General features: G+C 46.4%; 1 protein-coding gene across 1 annotated transcript in view; it reads right to left on the reverse strand.

The window, feature by feature from the left end:
- Nucleotides 1-22,325, reverse strand: part of LOC139227854 (metabotropic glutamate receptor 4-like) — a 1,455,190-nt gene that overhangs the window by 361,431 nt on the left and 1,071,434 nt on the right. The gene's annotated exons all lie outside the window — the stretch shown is intronic.

Here is a 22,325-nt window from a genome sequence, read left to right on the forward strand (position 1 = left end):
TGGCCAGTACCCGCTAGGAATTACCTTCCCTCGAGGGAAGGTTGGGACAGCCGACGTTAGAATACCGCATGTTTATGAGTGCAGTGTTAGGTGGCCGGCAGTGCGACATGCTCGTAGACACAGGAGCGTCAGTATCCATAACCAATTTAGACCTATCTCTTACAAGACCACTGTTAATTTCCAAGAGGTAGGGGGAGGATCCAAGAAAACGATGTTAAGCGAAGTAATACTATTAGAAATACAGGGAATAATGATATATAGAAACAAAGAAACACAGAAAATAGGTGCAGGAGTCGGCCATTCGTCCCTTCGAGCCTGCACCGCCATTCAATGAGTTCATGGCTGAACACGCAACTTCAGTACCCCATTCCTGCTTTCTCGCCATACCCCTTGATCCCCGTAGTAGTAAGGACTACATCCAACTCCTTTTTGAATATATTTAGTGAATTGGCCTCAACAACTTTCTGTGGTAGAGAATTCCACAGGTTCACCACTCTCTGGGTGAAGAAGTTTCTCCTCATCTCGGTCCTATATGACTTATCCCTTATCCATGGACTGTGACCCCTGGTTCTGGACTTCCCCAACATTGGGAACATTTTTCCTGCATCTAACCTGTCTAAACCCGTTAGAATTTTAAACGTTTCTATGAGATCCCGTCTCATTCTTCTGAACTCCAGTGAATAAAAGCCTAGTCGATCCAGTCTTTCTTCATATGTCAGTCCCACCATCCCGGGAATCAGTCTGGTGAACCTTTGCTGCACTCCCTCAATAGCAAGAATGTCCTTCCTCAAGTTAGGAGACCAAAGCTGTACACAATACTCCAGGTGTGGCCCTGTACAACTGTAGTAACACCTCCCTGCCGCTGTATTCAAATCCCCTCGCTATGAAGGCCAACATGCCATTTGCCTTCTTAACCGCCTGCTGTACCTGCATGCCAACCTTAAATGACTGATGTACCATGACACCCAGGTCACGATGCACCTCCCCTTTTCCTCATCTGTCACCGTTCAGATAATAGTCTGTCTCTCTGTTTTTACCACCAAAGTGGATAAGCTCACATTTATCCACATTATACTTCATCTGCCATGCATTTGCCCACTCACCTAACCTATCCAAGTCACTCTGCAGCCTCATAGCATCCTCCTCGCAGCTCACACTGCCACACAACTTAGTGTCAACGCAAATTTGGAGATACTACATTTAATCCCCTCGTCTGAATCATTAATATACAGTGTTATCAGCTGGGGCCCCAGCACAGAACCTTGCGGTACCCCACTAGTCACTGCCTGCCATTCCGAAAAGTACCCATTTACTCCTACTCTTTGCTTCTTGTCTGCCAACCAGTTCTCAATCCACGTCAGCACACTACCCCCAATCCCATGTGCTTTAACTTTGCACATTAATCTCTTGTGTGGGACCTTGTCGAAAGCCTTCTGAAAGTCCAAATACACCACATCAACTGGTTCTCCCTTGTCCACTCTACTGGAAACATCCGCAAAAATTTCCAGAAGATTTGTCAAGCATGATTTCCCTTTCACAAATCCATGCTGACTTGGACCTAGCATGTCAGCTCTTTCCAAATGCACTGCTATGACATCCTTAATAATTGATTCCATCATTTTACCCACTACCGATGTCAGGCTGACCGGTCTATAATTCCCTGTTTTTTCTCTCCCTCCTTTTTTAAAAAGTGGGGTTACATTGGCTACCCTCCACTCCATAGGAACTGATCCAGAGTCAATGGAATGTTGGAAAACGATTGTCAATGCATCTGCTATTTCCAAGGCCACCTCCTTAAGTACTCTGGGATGCAGACCATCAGGCCCTGGAGATTTATCGCCCTTCAATCCCATCAATTTCCCCAACACAATTTCTCTAATAAGGATTTCCCTCAGTTCCTCCTTCTTACTAGACCCTCTGACCCCTTTTATATCCTGAAGGTTGTTTGTGTCCTCCTTAGTGAATACCGAACCAAAGTACTTGTTCAATTGGTCTGCCATTTCTTTGTTCCCAGTTATGATTTCCCCTGATTCTGACTGCCGGGGACCTATGTTTGTCTTTACTAACCTTTTTCTCTTTACATATCTATAGAAGCTTTTGCAGTCCATTTTAATGTTCCCTGCAAGCTTCCTCTCATACTCTATTTTCCCTGCCCTAATCAAACGCTTTGTCCTCCTCTGCTGAGTTCTAAATTTCTCCCAGTCCCTGGGTTCACTGCTATTTCTGGCCAATTTGTATGCCACTTCCTTGGCTTTAATATTATCCCTGATTTCCCTTGATAGCCACAGTTGAGCCACCTTCCCTTTTTTATTTTTACGCCAGACAGGGATGTACAATTGTTGTAGTTCATCCATGCGGTCTCTAAATGTCTGCCATTGCCCATCCACAGTCAACCCCTTAAGTATCATTCACCAATCTATCCTAGCCAATTCACGCCTCATACCTTCAAAGTTACCCTTCTTTAAGTTCTGGACCATGGTCTCTGAATTAACTGTTTCATTCTCCATCCTAATGTAGAATTCCACCATATTATGGTCACTCTTTCCCAAGGAGCCTCGCACAATGGTGAGACCCTAACCAACCGGTGGCCACCGGGAAATGTTATGCTTTACAGGATCCTATCCCCCCTTAGAGCAGGAAGATCATCTAATGGAGGAAGTAATGGACCTCAAGGCCTGTATTACAGGGATTCGGAAAACATTAGCTGCTATCCGGATTCAGGAACCCCAATGATGATAGTCGGCACAACGGTGGATTTAAATTGCAGCATTGGACTAACGGGCATAAAACAACTTAATAGAGAATCTAACCGACAGTGGGGGTGGACCACTAACGAGGGCATAACACTAGCAGTAAACGAGACCACGGTGTGCTTTGTATTAGAGGAAGAACGAGGAAGTTTCACCCACAGGGAGGGGGTACAGATAAGGTGCACGCCCGTCATCACTCAATTTTCCAGAAAATCACGGCAAGGGGATACCAGGTGGAAGATATGTAGGGCCTCCCCATGCGTGGTGTTGGGACATCCTTATCCAAGATAGAACCCCCATCACTGCCCCAACAACCACTCGAGTGACAGTGACTCTCCCCAGTACAACCACGCAAGCCCCTCCCACATGTCCACTCAGGAGAGCTGGAGCCAAAGAAGGCCTAGTAATAAAGGAAACTAAGGAAAAGATATATTTTGGGGTACATCAGCGAATACTTACAGTAGTCTTAAATCTAACAGGTATCACCCTTCATAGCTTTTGTGGGACTAAAACCATAAGGCCATCCCAGAACCTGACCCGAGTCCTTGAAGGCCCGGATCCACGACCATGAGAATCAGAAAGGGAATGGAACAAGGTCGAATGAAAAGGGGAATATTGGAAACGCTAGGCACGGATTATGTCGCGGGGGTTGCATCAGTAAATACTATGGACCTGTACATAGAAACATAGAAACATAGAAAATGGGTGCAGGAGTAGGCCATTCGACCCTTCGATAAGATCATGGCTGATCGTTCCCTCAGTGCCCCTTTCCTGTTTTCTCTCCATACCCCTTGATCCCTTTAACCGTAAGGGCCATATCTAACTCCCTCTTGAATATATCCAATGAACTGGCATCAGACGCAATAGACGACCGAGTTAACACTTTAACACAAATCTTAAGGGGTTTATTGGGGAGGGAAATAGATAGCCAAGCCCTGCAAGTGCGCTTGGGAGATGGCGCGGAAGGGGAACTGCTACAAGTGGCCCACATTACAGGAACGTGCCAAGACCATAAATTTCATCCACGCACTGGGAAACGATTGCAAGCCAAAATAGTTTGCTCCGGGTATGGGGCATGGATACTTGGTGAGGTACAACATAACCTGGAGCAACTCCAAAATGGATACATACCAGATTGGATCCCGAACGATATACTTAATGATTGGACTCTGGACAAAAACATGAATAACACGTGCGAGGTACGGAAAAATAGTCAGGCATGGGTGCCCACATTTAGATGGATTACTGGACATGTGAATATAATCGGATTTGTGTTATCAATGCCACAGTATGATATAACAAAGGGAGACCCCTTATCCCAAACCGACAATATCGGAGAAGTAAGAAACCGAACACATGAACCCTCCTGTGATTAAAAATAACAATAGTACCAAAGGCATTGATATAACCGCCTGTTATAAAAATAACCAAGTGATTTTGTGTCGAGGTATGCCAAGAATGACGGATGATGATTGCGGGTTCCACCAACTTAACGGATGCTCACTGAGTATTACCCCCTGGGATGCGATTCTGAAACAAACGGCGCTCCACAAGGGAAGGGAGACTGGTGCGTGAGCACAGGAGCAACCAATCTGACGATTAAGACCAAGGGAGGAGTCACCCCCTGCGCCGTCGTCAGACCTAACTTTTATTTCAGCCCCATGGGGGAGATAGACATAAATGGTTACCTCATACACCTTGAAACAACGGAAATTGTCTACGGGAGTCACTGATACCATCCGAGAAGGATACGAGAAGGCAGTATGGGAACTGCAAGGAAGGCAAATACCTGAACTAAGTGAGGAAAAACTGCAACTGGTGCAAGAAATCCAAAACCAAAGACGACAGTATATCCAGCTAATGGAAGAAATAGACAACCTACCAAGAGACACTAATGCGATGCTGGCCAACCAGCCATGGTACTCAAAATTGTGGGGCATTGGACTTAATATTCAGATCCACTCATGGATAAGGATTATATCACATGTACTTGTTGTAATACAGGGTTTGGTCCTGATAATATTGGTAGGGTTAACTTGTGCATGAATCAATCCGGGCAGGCGATATGCTATGGCGCACACTGTGATTAATGCAATGAGGGACGGAAATTCGAACAGTCCAGCAGAAAGAACTTACCTTAGAAAGCCCTGGGAGGAAAGTCACAGGAGGTCTTGAAGTTTGGGAAATGGCCACCCAGACGGACGGACATACCTGGGACTCACCCACAGGGAAGTAGCTTTCGGGGAACATGGCCTACTTGGCGTATAGCCAAGGGCCAAAGGGGGAATTGAGAATTGTGATTTTGCTCTTCGGAGAGCATTTCCACTCACAGATGGCTGTGTTGAGAAATTGCTCCTGGACCATTCGTGATTAAAGATCGTTGAACCTTGCCTTCCGTCTCCGTCTACTAACTTCGAGGGTTACTACATGGGTTGGGATAAGTGTCGACCCTTTAAATCAGGGGGTCCGCTCATGGAAAGAGAAGTCTTTCCGCTATCCCCTTTACAAGGTGTATGAACACAAATCTTTTTATGTGCCTGGAAAAAATTGAGAAGGCTGTTAAAAAAGCATGTGAGGTCCTTGGCCATTTAATAAAGGCTTAGAGTAGAAAAGTTAAGCTAAACCTATAAAAACACTGGTTAGGCCTCGGCTGGAGTAATGTTTTCAATTCTGGGCACCACACTTAGATATGTGTGGATAGCTGTACCACAGGCATCACAACTGAATAATTGGATAGCTGAATAATGAGTCGAATGGCCTCCTTCTGTGCTGTATCATTCTATGATTCTAATATTCTATGAGTAATAGAAATGAACGTTACAGGTACCTGCAATTTTTGATTCACTTTATCCTTGAAAACTGAGAATTACAAAAGTTATAAAAAATAAGCTGAAAATGTGATTGCACGAGAGAGGGTACAAGAAGAGATTTATGAGGATATTGCCTGGACTGGAGAATTTCAGCTATGAGGAAAGATTGGATAAGGCTAGGCTTGTTTTCTTTGGAACAGAGGAGACCAAGGGGAGACCTTATTGAAGCGTATAAAATTATGAGGGGCCTAGATAGAGTGGATAGGAAGAACATATTTCCATTAGCAGAGGTGTCAACAACCAGGGGCATAGATTTAAAGTAATTGGTAGGAGGTTTAGAGGAGATTTGAGGGGAATTTCTTTTACCCAGAGAGTGGTGGGGTCTGGCTGAAAAGGTGGTAGAGGCAGAAACCCTCACCACATTTACAAAGTACTTGGACGTGCCCTTGAAGTGCTGTAACCTTCAGGGCGACGGACCAAGAGCTGGAAAGTGGGATTTGGCTGGATAGCTCTTTGTGACACGATTGGCCGAAATGGCCTCCTTCCATGCTGCAAATTTCTTTGATTCTATGAAGCCAAAAAGATTAGAAAGTTGAAGTGGGAGTAATAATGAAGGTGGACAGTCAATATAAAGAGAAATAGCAAGGGATTTTAAAAGAACACAAGAAGTAAATGGATAGCTGCAGAAGGGGTTGAACCAATTAGAGGTGAAATGGGCCATTTACTACTTGAGAATAACTGAACGGTGGAAATGCTCAGTAAGTATTTTGTATCCATTTTTTTAAAAATAGAGGGTGAAAGTAGGACTGGAGGAGAACCCAAGGAGAACCTGGAAAATTACTACTGAAGGTAGCATTTAAACTATTCTCGCAAATGCTTTACAAGCTAGTCAAGCTTCATACCATTTTCTGAATTTTGGGCAGAGAAAATAAATTATGAAAACAGCTCTGTGGAGAGAATACATCTGTTCGATGATTAACCGCTTGTATATTTGTGGCATTTTTCCACAAGACCTGGAATTTCTACAACTCAAAATTAGTAATAGAAACAAAATGCAAATAGCGCATGTAACAAAATCTGAAGCCATGATAACCTTTGCTGAATGAGGAAGCCCCACCTCATGTGACGTCCACTGGAGAATAGATATTTCATCAGAGGATTATAGGGAGTATCTAAATCAAGTTATTATGCAACAATTCGCTTAGGAGTTACTCAGGCAGTTATTTCCAGATATGGAAAGCTGACAAACAAAGCAAAGCCTTTGGCAAACCTCTGTTGGCTCCCTAATGCATTCAATTCAACTTCCTCAATCTCATTTATAAATCACTCCACAGCCTTGCCACATCCTACACGAAAAGGGCAGTAGAAGTTTGGAAATCTCTTACACAAACGGCAGCTGATGCTAGATCAATTGTTAATTTTACATCTGAGATTGACAAATGTTTGTGAACCAATGATATTCAGGGGATACAGGCCAAAGGCGGGTACATGGAGTTAGGTCACGGATCAGCCATGATCTCATTGAATGGTGGAACAGGCTCAAGGGGCTAAATGGCTTCCTATGTTCCTCCAGCTGCCAATTCCTCCAGCCTTACAAACCAGCATGTGTCCTTTTGTCTCCTAACTCCAGCCTCCTATATATTCCTCTTCTTTCCACTCGACCATCTGTAGCAGAAACTTCAGTGCATGCTCTGGAATTCTCTCCCTACTTTGCTACACCTCTCCCATCTTTAAAAGGAATGTAAATATTTTTGCCCAAGCTTATGCTTATTTTTCCTAACTCTTCTACTCTGCTCATTGACTACTTCTTCTCTGTGAAGTGCACTGGGGTGTTTTCCATATTAAAGTATCTAAATAAATGTAAGTTGGTTCTGTTCAATAAGAAAGAAGAGTGACACCATAAATGTCCTCAGATGTTCTCCTGTGGGCCACCATAACTTCGGCAGAATCTTGGGATACACCTCACGAATTGGGTTTTTGCTGATTTTCCGGCAAATTTTACAGGATAACCGCCCCACCCCCTCCGCCAAGGAAATTTCTAGCAGAAAAGTAGGGAGAGAATTCCAGATACTTTGGGGCCCTTGAGCACATAATCAAGGCTTACACTTCCATGCAGTACTGAGGGAGTGCTGTAGTGACAGAGGTGAGGTTTTTAGAATAAAATTTTGAAACAATGCCTTGTCTCCCTGTTCAGGTGGACATAAGAGACCCCACGGTACTATTCCACAATCCCCGCCACAGGTGGGACAGACAGCCATTGAGGGGAAGGGAGGGTGGGACAGGTTTGCCGCACGTTCTTTCTGCTGCCTGCGCTTGTCTTCTGCATGCACTCGGCAATGAGACTGGAGGCGCTCAGCGCCCTCCCAGATGCACGTCCTCCACTTATGTCGGTCTTTGGCCAGGGACTCCCAGATGCCGGTGGGGATGTTGCACTTTATCAGGGAAGCTTTGAAGGTTGTCCTTGTAACGTTTCCTCTGTCCACCTTTGGCTCATTTGCCATGAAGGAGTTCTGAGTAGAGCGCTTGGGAGTCTCGTGTCTGGCATGTGGACTGTCATGTACGTATGCTTGGGGTTATTAGCCATCAGGTGGCGCCACTGTCAGAGATCATTGGGCTGTATGCAGCCCAGGTATAAAAGGCAAGCCATCATGCAATGTAATCACTTTGGGCCCTAATAAAGCAGAGCCAGGTTTGTATCTGTGTTAGTTTACAGTATTCAGTCTATCGAGTTATTACATACATAACATTTGGTGACGAGGTAACTTAAGAACCTTCGCATGCAAAAATGAGCACAATTGGAATTCTGGAGAGATTCGTGGAGGGAGAGGACTGGGCAGATTTTGTAGCTTGCCTGGACCAGTACTTTGTGGCCAACAAAATGGAATTAGGCGCAGGGCGGTCCTCATGGTTTGTGGTCCAAAGATCTATGGACTCAAAGAATCTTCTCTCACCTGCAAGTCCAACGGACAAGGACTATGAGGAATTGTGTGCTCTGGTACGTGACCATCTCAAATCAGAAGGCGGCATCATCATCTCACGATATCGATTCTACAAGCACGTTCGTTCTGAGGGCCAGGATGTGTCGGAATTCGTTGCCGACCTAAGACACCTAGCTGGACCGTGTAAGTTCGAAAACGCGTTGGGAGACATGCTGAGGCACTTCTTTGTAATCGGCATCAACCACAAGGTGATCCTGCGTAAGCTACTGACGGAGATGCTGGATTTGAGCAAGGCCATCACGATTGCCCAGGCACGCATGACGACAGAGAAAAAATTAAAGCAGATATCATCGAAAAATCGGAACTCAGCAAGTACTGTAAACAAGATTGTATTATCGTTTGGCAGAGCTGCATATGGCAGGGCCTACTTGACTGCGTATGCAAAACCTGTGGCTGCCCAAAGTCTGCCAATGGGAATGAATCCGATTTCACCGTGTTGGCGTTGTGGGGGCAATCATCGGCCTCATCAGTGTCGGTTTAAACAGTACATTTGCAAAGGCTTTTCGAGACTGGGGCATCTCCAGCCCATGTGTCCGCAACTGAGCAAGCGTGCTGCGACACACCACGTGGAGGATGATTACCAGTACAGCGCGGAGCCGGATATGCAGTCCGAGATACCAGAGGAGGAAGTGTATGGACTATATTCATTCCTAACAAAGAGCCAAATGATAATGATTAATGTGAAACTTAATGGTGTGCCGGTACCGATGGAATTGGACAAGAGTGCGAGTTGATCAATAATGAGCCAGAGGACATTCGACAAGCTGTGGGATACGAAGGCTGTGAGGCCTAAGCGGAGTCCAGTCAATGCAAAGTTGCATACGTACACTAAAGGACTCAGAATAATGATTGGCAGTGCAGTAGTCAAGGTGTTGTATGATGGTGCGGTTCATGATTTATTGTTATGGATTGTTCCAGACAGTGGTCCAATGCTGTTCAGCAGGAATTGGCTAGAAAAAATCAAATGGAATTGGAATGATATCAAAGTGTAGTCGTCAGAGGGTGATACTCCGTGTGTACTCAAGTGCTGAGCAAGTTCCCCTCGCTGTTGAACCAGGCATCGGCAATTTCACGGGAGCCAAGGTGCAGATCCATGTGGACTCAGATGCAAGACCCATCCATCATAAAGCTCGGGTGGTTTCATACATGATGAGGGAGAAAGTCGAAATCGAACCAGACAGACTCCAGCATGAAGGGGTCATATCACCGGTCGAATTTAACGAATGGGCCAGCCCCATTTTTCCTGTGTTGAGTGATGGCACTGTCAGGATTTGTGGAGACTACAAGGTTACGATCAACCGAGTTTTGAAACAGGATCAATACCCGTTACTGAAGGCTGATGACCTGTTTGCAACACGAGTCGGTGGGAAGTCGTTCACTAAACTGGATCTGACGTCGGCCTACATGACACAGGAGCTGGGCGAGACATCGAAGAAACTTACGTGCATCAACACTCATAAAGGACTGTTTATCTACAACAGGTGTCCTTTCCGAATTCGTTCAGCTGCAGCCATTTTCAGAGGATCATGGAGAGTCGACTGAAGTCCGTTCCAAGATGACATCCTGGTCACAGGTCGTGACACCGCCGAACATCTGAACAACCTGGAAGAGGTTTTACATCATCTGGGTAAAGTGGGACTCAGACTGAAACGTTCGAAGTGCACCGGAAGTCGAATTCCTGGGGGAGGAAAATTGCTGCTGACGGCATCAGGCCTACGGACTCGAAAACCAAGGCCATCAAAAATGCACCTAAGCCTCAGAATGTGATGGAGCTGCGTTCGTTCCTTGGTCTACTCAACTACGTTGGTAATTTCCTACCTAGATTGAGCATTTCATTAGAGCCACTGCACATGCTGCTAAGAAAAGGCGACAACTGGGTTTGGGATGCGTTTCAAGATAGAGCTTTTGAGAAAGCTATTAATCTGCTTTGCTCTAACAAGCTGCTGGTACATAGAAACATAGAAACATAGAAAATAGGTGCAGGAGTAGGCCACTCGGCCCTTCGAGCCTGCACCACCATTCAATGAGTTCATGGCTGAACATGCAACTTCAGTATCCCATTCCTGCTTCCTCTCCATACCCCTTGATCCCTTTAGCCGGAAGGGCCATATCCAACTCCCTCTTGAATATATCTAACGAACTGGCATCAACAACTCTCTGCGGTAGAGAATTCCACAGGTTCATAATTCTCTGAGTGAAGAAGTTTCTCATCTCAGTCCTAAATGGCTTACCCTTTATCCTTAGACTGTGACCCCTGTCTGGACTTCCCCAACATCGGGAACATTCTTCCTGCATCTAACCTGTCCAGTCCCATCAGAATTTTATATGTTTCTATGAGATCCCCTCTCATTCTTCTAAACTCCAGTGAATACAGGCCCAGTCGATCCAGTCTCTCCTCATATGTCAGTCCTGCCATCCCAGGAATCAGTCTGGTGAACCTTCGCTGCACTCCCTCAATAGCAAGAACATCCTTCCTCAGATTAGGAGACCAAAACTTAACTGAATATTCCAGGTGAAGCCTCACCAAGGCCCTGTACAACTGCAGTAAGACCTCCCTGCTCCTATACTCAAATCCCCGAGCTATGAAGGTCAACATGCCATTTGCCTTCTTCACCACCTGCTGTACCTGCACGCCAACTTTCAATGACTGCCACCCAGCTTAGTGTCAGCTGCAAACTTGGGAGATATTGCATTCAATTCCTTCGTCTAAATCATTAATGTATATTGTAAATAGTTGGGGTCCCAGCACAGAACCTTGCAGTACCCGACTAGTCACTGCCTGCCATTCTGAAAAGGACCCGATATTCCTATTCTTTGCTTCATGTCTGCCAACCAGTTCTCTATCTACGTCAATACATTACCCCCAATACCATGTGCTTTAATTTTGCAGGGGTCCTTCTCTCTATCCCATCCAAGGGCAGGAGTCCTTCTATCTGCCCACCCCCTCCCCTTCAAGGGAGGGTTCCTTCTCTCTTCCCCCGCAAGGGCAGGGAGCCTTCTCTCTGTGTACCCCACTGCCCGTCGCCACCAAAAACAAGGGGTCCTTTGCTCTCCCCCTCCAAGGGCAGGGGTCCTTCTCTCTCTACCTCCTCCCCCCAAAGGGCAGAGAGCCTTCTCTCACTCGTCCCCTTCCCCTTCCCCAATCCCCCCCAATGGCAGGGGCCTTCTCTCTGTCCCCCAAGGGCAGGGGTGCTTCTACCTGCACCCCCCAAAGGCAGGGGTCCTTCTCTTCCCCCAATCCCCAAAGGCAGGGGTATCTCTTCTCTCCCCCCCACCCACCCCCGGCAGGGGCCTTTCTCTCCTCCAATCCCCTCCCTCCCAGCTGGGGCCTTCTCTCTGTCCCCCAAGGGCAGGGGTCCTTTTAACTGCCCTCCTCCCAAGGCGCGCACACTCTCCCTTCCCCTCAGACAGGGGTCCCTAATCCACCTACCCCACCGGGACTCTCTCTCTCTCTCTCTCTCTCTCTCTCTCCCTGAGCCACGGATACAAAGAACGGAGCCGCTGTCCCCCGGCTGACTGGAGCAGGAAGTGTTCACAATGAAAGCTGCAGCCGATTGGTTTCTGCCAGTTACCTTTTGCCCTCACCACCCAAAGTGCCAGCTGCAGCGGCCGGGCGACTGAGCCGAAGGGTTGCCATTCTATGATCCGTCTAAGCATCTAGTATTGGCCTGTGATGCTTCATCATGTGGAGTTGGTTCAGTGCTCCAACAAGCTAATGAGTTGGGTAAACTACAACATGTTGCGTATGCTTCTAAGAGTTTGTCAAAGGCGGAAAGAGCCTACAGCATAGGAGAAAAAGAAGCATTAGCCTGTGTGTATGGGGTTAAAAAGATGCATCAGTACCCGTTTGGTCTTCAGTTTGAACTGGAAACAGATCACAAGCCACTCATTTCATTGTTTTCAGAAAACAAAGGTATCAATACCAATGCATCATCCCACATCCTGAGGTGGGCGCTGACATTATCTGCCTATGATTATGTAATTCGCCATAGACCTGGCACTGAGAATTGTGTCGATGCACTGAGCCGTCTGCCATTGCCCACACCGGAAGTGGAGATGCCACAACCTGCAGACTTACTGTTAGTTATGGATGCTTTTGAAAGTGAAAGAACCCATCACGGCTCAACAAGTTAAGACCTAGACCAGCCAGGACCTGATATTATCGATTGTGAAACATTGTGTCCTTAGTGGTGATTGGTCTGCCGCACCCAAGTAAATATGTCATGAGACCAAACCTTACAACCGTCGCAAAGACAAACTATCCATTCAGTCAGATTGTTTACTGTGAGGTAATCTTGTTGTTATGCCGAAGAAAGGCTAAGAGAAATTTGTACATGATCTACATAGCACTCATCCCGGTATTGTCATGATGAAAGCCATTACCAGCTTTCATGTATGGTGGCCTGGAATTGACTCTGATCTGGAACCGTGTGTGCATCAGTGTAACATTTGCATGCAGCTAAGTAAAGCACCAGCGGAATCGCCGCCGAGTCTGTGGTCGTGGCCATCTAAACCATGGTCCAGAATCCACATTGACTTTGCAGGTCCCTTCCTGGGAAAGATGTTTTTAGTTGTGGTGGATGCATCTTCCAAGTGGATAGAGTGTATAATCATGTCATGATTATACACTCCAGTACATCCACAGCTACCATTGAGAGCCGTCATGTCATGTTTGCCACTCATGGTCTGCCCATCATCGTTGTAAGCGACAACAGACCTTGCTTCACTCGTCTGGAGTTTCAAGAGTTCATGAAATTCAATGGTATAGAAACATAGAAACATAGGAAATAGGTGCAGGAGTAGGCCATTCAGGCCTTCGAGCCTGCACCATCATTCAATATTATCATGGCTGATCATGCACTTCAGTACCCCATTATTGCTTTCTCTTCCAGACCCCTTGATCCCTTTAGCCGTTAGGGCTACATCTAACTCCCTTTTGAATATATCTAACAAACTGGCCTCAACAACTTTTGGTGGTAGAGAATTCCACAGGTTCGCGATTCTCTGAGTGAAGAAGTTTCTCTTCATCTCGGTCCTAAATGGCTTACCCCTAACCCATAGACTGTGATCCCTGGTTCTGGACTTCCCCAACATCGGGAACATTCTTCCTGCATCTAACCTGTCCAATCCTGTCAGAATTTTATATGTTTCTATGAGATCCCCTCTCATTCTTCTTATTTCTATTGAATATAAGCCTAGTCGATCCAGTTTTTCTTCATATGTCAGTCCTGTCATCCCGGGAATCAGTCTGGTGAACCTTCGCTGCACTCCCTCAATAGCAAGAATGTCCTTCCTCAGATTAGGAGACCAAAACTGTACACAATATTCAAGGTGTGGCCTCAACCAAGGCCCTGTACAACTGTAGCAAGACCTCCCTGCTCCAATATTCAAATCCTCTCGCTATGAAGGCCAACATGCCATTTCCTTCTTCACCGCTTGCTGCACCTGTATGCCAACTTTCAATGACTGATGTAACATGACACCAAGGTCTCGTTGCACACCCTGTTTTACTAATCTGTCACTATTCAGATAATAATCTGCCTTCCTGTTTTTGCCACCAAAGTGGATAACCTCACATTTATCTTCATTATACCGCATCTGCCATATATTTGCCCACACACCTAACCTGTCTAAGTCACCCTGCAGCCCCTTAGCATCCTCCTCACAGCTCACACTGCCACCCAGCTTAGTGTCATCTGCAAACTTGGAGATATTATGTTCAATTCCTTCGTCTAAATCATTAATGTATATTGTAAATAGCTGGGGTCCCAGCACTGAACATTGTGGTACCCCACTAGTCACTGCCTGCCATTCTGAAAAAGAACCGGTTTATTCCTACTCTTTGCTTCCTGTCTGCCAACTAATTCTCTATCCAAGTCAGTACATTACCCCCAATACCATGTGCTTTAATTTTGCACACTAATCTCTTGTGTGGGACCTTGTCAAAAGCCTTTTGAAAGTCCAAATACACCACATCCACTGGTTCTCCCTTGTCCACTCTACGAGTTACATCCTCAAAAAATTCTAGAAGATTTGTCAAGCATGATTTCCCTTTCATAAATCCAAGCTGATTTAACCGATCCTGTCACTGCTTTCCAAATGCACTGCTATTTCATCTTTAATAATAGATTCCAACATTTTTCCCACCACCTATGTCAGGCTAACCGGTCTATAATTCCCTGTTTTCTCTCTCCCTCCTTTTTTAAAAAGTGGGGTTACATTAGCTACCCTCCAGTCCATAGGAACTGATCCAGAGTCTATAGAATGTTGGAAAATGACCACCAATGCATCCACTATTTCTAGGGCCACTTCCTTAAGTACTCTGGGATGCAGACTATCAGGCCCTGGGGATTTATCGGCCTTCAATCCCATCAATTTTCCAAACAAATTTGCTGACTAATAAGGATTTCCTTTAGTTCCTCCTTCTCGCTAGACCCTCGGTCCCCGAGTATTTCCGGAAGTTTATTTGTGTATTCCATAGTGAAGACAGAACCGAAATTATTTGTTCAATTGGTCTGCCATTTCTTTGTTCCCCATTATAAATTCGCCTGATTCTGAATGTAAGGGACCCACATTTGTCTTCACTAATCTTTTTCTCTTCACGTATCTGTAGAAGCTTTTGCAGTCAGCTTTTATGTTCCCTGCAAGCTTACACTCATATTCTATTTTCCCCCTCCTAATTAAACCCTTTGTCCTCCTTTGCTGAATTCTAAATTTCTCCCAGTCCTCAGGTTTGGTGCTTTTTTTGGCCACTTTATATGCCTCTTCCTTGGATTTAACACTATCCTTTATTTCACTTGTTAACCACGGTTGAGCCACTTTCCCCGTGTTATTTTGACACCAGACAGGGTGTACAATTGTTGAAGTTCATCCATGTGATCTTTAAATGTCTGCCATTGCCTATCCTTTAAGAATCATTCATCAGTCTATCCTAGCCAATTCACGTCTCATATCGTCAAAGTTACCTTTCTTTAAGTTCAGGACAATAGCCTCTGAATTAACTGTCACTCTCCATCTTAATGAAGAATTCTACCATATTATGGTCACTCTTCGCCAAGGGGCCTCGCACAAAAAGATTGCTAATTAATCCTCTCTCATTACACCACACCCAGTCTCGGATGGCCAGCTCTCTCGTTAGTTCCTCGACATATTGGTCTAGAAAACCATCCCTTATACACTTCAGGAAATCCTCCTCCACCGTATTGCTACCAATTTATTTAGCCCAATCTATATGTAGATTAAAGTCACCCATGATAACTGCTGTACCTTTATTGCACGCATCCCTAATTTCCTGCTTGATGCCATCCCCAACCTCACTATGGCTGTTTGGTGGTCTGTACACAACTCCCACTAGTGTTTTCTGCCCTTTGGTGTTCCGCACCTCTACCTAAACATGTGAGGTCAGCACCATTCAAACCCGCATCTAATGGCCAAGCAGAGCGTGATGTCCAAATCATCAAGCAGAGTATGAAATGTGTAACTCAAGGTTCACTGGAGACTCACCTGTCATGCATATTGCTTAGTTACAGGACAAGACCCCACTCGCTTACTGGGGTCCCCCTGCTGAGCTATTGCTGAAGAGAGGTCTCAAGACCAAGCTCTCTCTTGTCCACCCTAACTTGAACGATCATGTTGAATAGAGACGTCAAAGTCAGCAGTGGTATCATGATCGCGCTGCTGTGTCACGCGACATTTCTGTTAACGATCCTGTGTATGTACTAAATTATGGTCAAGGTCCCAAGTGGATTGCAGGTACTGTTATGGCCAAGGAGGGTTTATCGTCAAGCTCAAGAATGGACAAACATGCAGGAAACATGTTGATCAGATAAAGCTGCGACACACGAATGAACCAGAACAGTCTGAGGAAGACACAATCAGTGACCAATGAACCTACACTCACTCAGTCATCAGAGGACTCCGCTGTCATCAATAAATCTGGACTTTCAACCCCTGACATGGTCATTGCCACTCCCATCAGATCGGCTATCCAGCCCCCAGTCATAACAGACTCAGAACGCTCGCTCAAGGCTGGAGTTGAACTGAGACGATCAACTCGGGAGCGGAAAGCCCCGGACCGTCTCAATTTGTAAAAAGATTGTTACTAATATCTTAAAGGGGGATATTGTCATGTATGTATGCTTGGGGTTACTCGCCACCAGGTGGTGCCTCTGCCGGAGGTCATTGGGCTGTACGCATGTGTGTGCGGCCCAGGTATAAAAGGCAAGCCATCATGAAATGTAATCACTTTGGGCCCTAATAAAGCTGAGCCAGGTTTGTACCTGTGTTAGACTGAATATTGTAAACTATCAAGTTATTAAATACATAACACGGACAATGAGGCCTGCCCAGCGGAGCCGATCAAGTGTGGTCAGTGCTTCAATGCTGAGGATGTTGGCCTGGACGAGGACACTGATGTTGGTGCATCTGTCCTCCCAGGGAATTTGTAGGATCTTGTGGAGGCATCATTGGTGGTATTTCTCCAGTGACTGGAGATGTCTACTGTACATGGTGCATGTCTCTGAGCCATACAGGAGGGCGGTATTACTACAGCCCTGTAGACCATGAGCTTGGTGGTAGATTTGAGGGCCTGGTCTTCGAACACTCTTTTCCTCAGGCGACTAAAGGCTGTGCTGGCGCACTGGAGGCGGTGTTGGATCTCCTCATCAATGTCTGTTTTGTTGATAAAAAACTCCCGAGATATGGGAAATGGTCCAGGTTGTCCAGTGCTGTGCGGGGAGGACAGACTAGTGGAGGACCTTTGTCTTACGGATGTTTAGCATAAGGCCCATGCTTTCGTACGCCGCAGTAAATACGTTGACCATGTCCTGGACTTCAAGCCTCAGAAGGTGCGCAGACGCAGGCGTCGTCCGCATAATGTAGGTCGACGACAGAGATTGGGGTGGTCTTGGACCTGGCCCGGAGGTGGCGAAGGTTGAACAGCTTTCCCGCTGGTTTTGTAGTTTAGTTCCACTCCAGCGGGGAGCTTGTTGACTGTGAGATGGAGCATGGCAGCGAGGAAGATTGAGAAGAGGGTTGGGGTGATGATGCAGCGCTGTTTGACCCCGGTCCGGCCGTGGATTGGGTCTGTAATGGATCCGTTGGTAAGGATCTCCCAGTGTCCTGGCCAACATTAATCTCTCAACCAATACCAGCAAAAACAGGTTAACTGGTCCTTTATTTCACTGCTGTTTGTGAGACCTTACAGCACACAAATTAGCTGCTATGTTTGCCTACATAACAGCAGTCGTTCACTTTAAAAGTAAGTCATATGTTAAAACTGGGAAGGTGGCTCAACCATGGCTAACAAGGGAAATTAAGGATAGTATTAAAACCAAGGAAGAGGCATATAAATTGGCTAGAAAAAGCAACAAATCTGAGGACTGGGAGAAATTTAGAATTCAACAGAGGAGGACGAAGGGTTTAATTAAGAAGGGGAAAATAGAGTACGAGAGGAAGCTTGCAGGGAACATAAAAACTGACTGCAAAAGCTTCTATAAAAGAGAAAAAGATTAGTAAAGACAAACATAGGTCCCTTGCAGTCGGATTCAGGTGAATTTATAATGGGGAACAAAGAAATGGCAGACCAATTGAACCAATATTTCGGTTCTGTCTTCACAAAGGAAGATACAAATAACCTTCCGAATGTACTAGGGGACAGTGGGTCTAGTGAGAATGAGGAACTGAAGGATATCCTTTTTAGGCGGGAAATTGTGTTCGGGAAATTGATGGGAGTAAAGGCCGATAAATCCCAGGGTCCTGATAGTCTGCATCCCAGAGTACTTAAGGAAGTGGCCCCAGAAATAGTGGATGCATATCATTTTCCAACAATCCAATCGACTCTGGGATCAGTTCCTATGGACTGGAGGGTAGCTAATGTAACGCCACTTTTTAAAAAAGGAGAGAGAGAGAAAGCAAGCAGGTAATTATAGACCGGTTAGCCTGACATCAGTAGCGGGGAAAATGTTGGAATCAATCATTAAGGATGAAATAGCAGCGCATTTGGAAAGCAGTGACAGGATCGGACCGAGTCAGCATGGATTTATGAAAGGGAAATCATGCTTGACGAATCTTCTGGAATTTTTTGAGGATGTAACTAGTAGAGTGGAGAAGGGAGAACCAGTGGATGTGGTGTATTTGGACTTTCAAAAGGCTTTTAACAAGGTCCCGCACAAGAGATTGGTGTACAAAATCAAAGCGCATGGTATTGGGGGTAATGTACTGACATGGATAGCGAACTGGTTGGCAGACAGGAAGCAGAGAGTCGGGATAAACGAGTCCTTTTCAGAATGGCAGGCAGTTACTAGTGGGGTGCCGCAGGGCTCAGTGCTGGGACCCCAGCTCTTTACAATATACATTAACAATTTGGATGAAGGAATAGAGTGTAATATCTCCACGTTTGCGGATGACACTAAACTGGGTGGCAGTGTGAGCTGTGAGGAGGACACTAAGAGGCTGCAGGGTGACTTGGACAGATTAGGTGAGTGGGCAAATACATGGCAGATGCAGTATAATGTGGATAAATGTGAGGTTATCCATTTTGGCGGCAAAAACACGAAGGCAGAATATTATCTGAATGGCGGCAGACTAGAAAAAGGGGAGGTGCAACGAGACCTGGGTGTCATGGTTCATCAGTCACTGAAAGTGGGCACGCAGGTACAGCAGGCGGTAAAGAAGGAAAATGGTAAGTTGGCCTTCATAGCTAGGGGATTTCAATATAGCAGCACGGAGGACTTACTGCAGTTGTACAGGGCCTTAGTGAGGTCTCACCTGGAATATTGTGTTCAGTTTTAGTCTCCTAGCCTGAGGAAGGACATTCTTGCTATTGAGGGAGTGCAGCGAAGGTTCACCAGACTGATTCCAGGGATGGCTGGGCTGTCATATGAGGAGAGACTGGATCAACTGGGCATTTAGAAGGATGAGAGGGGATCTCATAGAAACATATAAGATCCTGACGGGACTGGACAGGTTAGATGCAGGAAGAATGTTCTTGATGTTGGGGAAGTCCAGAACCAGGGGACATAGTCTTAGGATAAGGGGTAGGCCATTTAGGACTGAGATGAGGAGGAACTTCTTCACTCGGAGTTGTTGACCTGTGGAATTCCCTGCTGCAGCGAGTTGTTGATGCTAGTTCAGTGGATATATTCAAGAGGGAGTTAGATATGGCCCTTACGGTTAAGGGGATCAAAGAGTATGGAGAGAAAGCAGGAAAGGGGTACTGAAGGAATGATCAGTCATAATCTTATTGAATAGTGGTGCAGGCTCGAAGGGCCGAATGGTCTACTCCTGCACCTATTTTCTATGTTTCTATGTTATGAAGCATTTTGGGATGTCCTGGGATCATTATTCTGTTCTGAGTACTGGTGAGGGCGATGGTGCCTCTGGGAAGTGCAGCCAGAGCCAAGTCCACGGCACCACGGGTGGCTCAGCTGCACACGGCAGAGGAAGAAGAATGGAAGAGCAATAGTGGTAGGGGATTCGATAGTCAGGGGAGCAGACAGGCTTTTCTGCGGCCGCAGATGTAACTCCAGGATGGTATATTGCCTCCCAGGTGTCAGGGTCAAGGATGTCACCAAGCGGCTGCAAGATATTCTGGGGGGGAAAGGGTGAACAGCCAGAGGTCATGGTCCATATCGGTACCAATAACATAGGCAGAAAGAGGGATGAGGCCCTGCAAGCAGAGTTTAAGGAGCTAGGAGGGAGATTAAAAAGCAGGACCTCCAAAGGTAGTTATCTCCAGGTTATTGCCAGTGCCACATGCTAGTGAGTACAGAAATAGGAGAATAGAGAAGATGATTGTGTGGCTGCAGAGGTGGTGCAGGCAGGAGAGCTTTAGATTCCTGAGGCATTGGGACCATTTCTGGGGAAGGTGGAACCTGTACAAGCCCGTACCACACTTCCATTCTTCTTCCTCCCCTCCTGTGCAGCTCAACAGAGCCAGGACCAGTGTACTCATAGGAGAGTTTGCTGGTGCTGTTGGGCAAGGTTTAAACTTGCTTGGCAGGGGGATGGGAACCGGAGAATAGATTCAGTGGGGAGAGAAGCAAAGCTGGAATTGAGCAGCAGAGAAGTAGAAAGTGAATTTGGAAGACATACGAAAGAAGGGTTGGAAAATAGACAACAAGGGAGTTTGGCACCACTAAATGGTGTATACTTCAATGCAAGGAGTAGAGGGAATAAGGCAGATGAGCTGAGAACACAGATAGACACGTGGGAGTACGATATTATAGCCATTATTGTGACATGGCTGAAAGAAGGGCAGGTATGGCAGCTCAACATTGCTGGTTACAGAGTTTTCAGACGGGATAGAGAGGGGGGTAATAAAAGGAAGGGCGGTCTCAATATTAATTAAAAAAACAATTACAGCTGTGAGAAGGGATGTTATGTTAGAGGGGTCATCAAATGAGGCCATATGGGTTGAATTGAAGAACAAAACAGGGGCAATCACACTACTGGGAGTGTATTATAGACCCCCAGTCAGAGGGAGATAGAAGAACAAATATGTGGGCAAATTGCTGTGAAGTGCAAAAACTATAGAGCTGTATTCGTGGGGGATTTCAACTACCCTAATATTAACTGGGAAAAAGGCAATGTGAATGGTACAGAGGGTGCAGAATTCCTGAAATGCATTCAGGAGAACTTCTTTAGCCAGTATGTAACAAGCCCAACAAGGGAGGGGTGGTTCTGGACTTGGTTTTGGGGAATGAAAAGGGGCAGGTGGAAGGGGTAACAGTGGGAGAGCATTTTGTTGCGAGTGATAATAATTCAGTAAGATTTAGAGTAGTTATGGAAAAGGACAAAGGTGGACCAGGAATAAAAGTTCTCAATTGGAGTAAAGCCAATTTTGCTGAGCTGATGTGGGATTTGGCCAAAGTGGACTGGAAACGGCTACTTGATGGTAAATCAGTGTCAGAGCAGTGGGGGGCATTCAAGGAGGAGATCCTGAGGGTACAGAACAAGTAGGTTCCCTTAAAAAAAGGGTGGGGCGAACAAATCTAGAGTCCCCTGGATATCGAGGGACATACAGAGTAAGATGAAGAAAAAAAGGGAAGCATGACAGATACCGAGAACTCAATACTGCAGAAATTCTAGAGGAGTATAGAAGTGCAGGGGTGCCATTCAAAAAGATATCAAGAACGTAAAGAGAGAGCATGAAAGAATGTTGGCAAGTAAAATCAGGGAAAACCCAAAGGTATTTTCTAAATACAGCTTCGAAGCCCAAAATCCGGAGTTCCGGAATCCAGAATGTTCCAAAATCCGAACACCGGGCCGATCCGTGGCAGGGTCGTCCGGAAACCGGAAAATGTTCCGAGATCCGGACTCCCCCCCGACCTCGGCGAACCGACTTCGCCCCAGCCAGACTTCGCCCGCTCCGCCCTGCCCCGCCCTCGCCCCGACCTCGCCCTGTCCCACCCTGCCCAACCTCGGCTCGGCCCACCCCAGCCCAGCCCAGTCCAGCCCGACCCGACTTCGCCCGGCCCAACACCACCCTGGCCTGAACTTGGTCTGCCCCGACCTCGGCCCGAACTCATCCTGCCCAAACCCCGGTCAAACTTCGGCCCGACTTCGGCCCGTCCGACCTCGGCCCGCCTCTCCCCGGCCCAACTTCGCGCAGCCTGAACTCGCCCGCCCGACTTCGCGCAGCCCGACCTTGCTCCCTCCCTCCCACCCATCTTGGCTGCCTGACCCCAACTACCTTGGGCCAGACAAGGAACTCCACCACGGCGGCGGGCCCCGCCCAACCAGGTCCTCTTTGGCAAGACCCACGC

This window comes from Pristiophorus japonicus, chromosome 17 (genome assembly GCF_044704955.1).
Source record: "Pristiophorus japonicus isolate sPriJap1 chromosome 17, sPriJap1.hap1, whole genome shotgun sequence".
Lineage (NCBI taxonomy): Eukaryota > Metazoa > Chordata > Chondrichthyes > Pristiophoridae > Pristiophorus > Pristiophorus japonicus.